Source organism: Fragaria vesca, linkage group LG6 (assembly GCF_000184155.1).
Source record: "Fragaria vesca subsp. vesca linkage group LG6, FraVesHawaii_1.0, whole genome shotgun sequence".
In the NCBI taxonomy this organism is placed as follows: Eukaryota; Viridiplantae; Streptophyta; class Magnoliopsida; order Rosales; family Rosaceae; genus Fragaria; species Fragaria vesca.
This window is the reverse complement of record NC_020496.1, coordinates 34,648,070-34,649,230: the sequence shown is the minus strand read 5'-3', so window position 1 is coordinate 34,649,230 and position 1,161 is coordinate 34,648,070.

The following is a 1,161-nucleotide window of genomic DNA, read 5'->3' as shown; positions in this document are numbered from 1 at the left end:
GGTCAAACCTTCCACACAAAAAACTCTCATGTAGATGAGACGAAACTGCCCATATAAAATTTGAGACATTTACCTTCCGACGATAGGGCTCCCCATAAACCCGAATAACGGTAAATAGTAGACACGTTGTGATTCCGATGACTAAAATTCACAAACCAAAATTCGACCGTCAGATATGATCATTATGACGAAAGATGTCTATGGTAAAAAATTCAACTGGATTCGACAACGTTCAGGGCTTGATCGAAACGGTCAACTCTAATCGAAAATAAGAAAACTGCATTTTCAAGCCCTAAACGGACTCGGATGGCCAAAAAAGCCTATACATCATGGCATTAGCGATGAGTCTCACTCGTAGCGCCGTTACGCTTCCAGAAAGGTATCACAATAGTCAATCAGACACTAAACGCCAAATCTGCAGCATAGTGAATAGTAAGGGTAAGTCAACTATCGGCACCAAGACTTTACCGGAATACTGTGATTTTTCAACCGTAGTCGTATTTTACCGTTCTGGTCATATCTTATTTCACGACTTTTTTGCGTTTGAAGGTTCTACGTATAGTTTTTTTTTTCTCATATGAGTTGTTGTCTAGATCTGCAAATATAAGGCACTTTAGCCGACGAAATTATATTTTTTTCGTCGGCTAAACTTTTAAAAATTTCGTCGGCTAAAGTTTTAAAAATTTCGTCGGCTAAACTTTTAAAAATTTCGTCGGCTAAAGTTCACAGACTATAGCCGATGAAAAAAATTATTCAGCCGATGAAATATTACTTTCGTCGGCTAAAGTTGACCATAGCCGACGAAAATTTTAAATTAGCCGACAAAAAAAAAATTCGTCGGCTAAAGTGGACTTTAGCCGCGAAAAAAAAAATTCGTCGGCCTGGTTTTTTATTTTCGTCGGCTAAAGCCTTTCTTCTGGTAGTGTATAGACATTAGATTTTCATTCAAGTGAGTTTTGATTTTCTTATTTTTATGCATTTAGACATTTTCCCAAAATTTTAAGGAATCTGTTTGAAGCAAAACAATCAAGATACCCCAAAATTTAGAACAATTTTGAAAACCAATAATATGGATTTTTTTTTTTTTTTATCAGGTTAGACCGTTAGAGTTGCTCTTCTACTATTTGCTCAAGTAACACAACTAAATTATGCATTATTTCC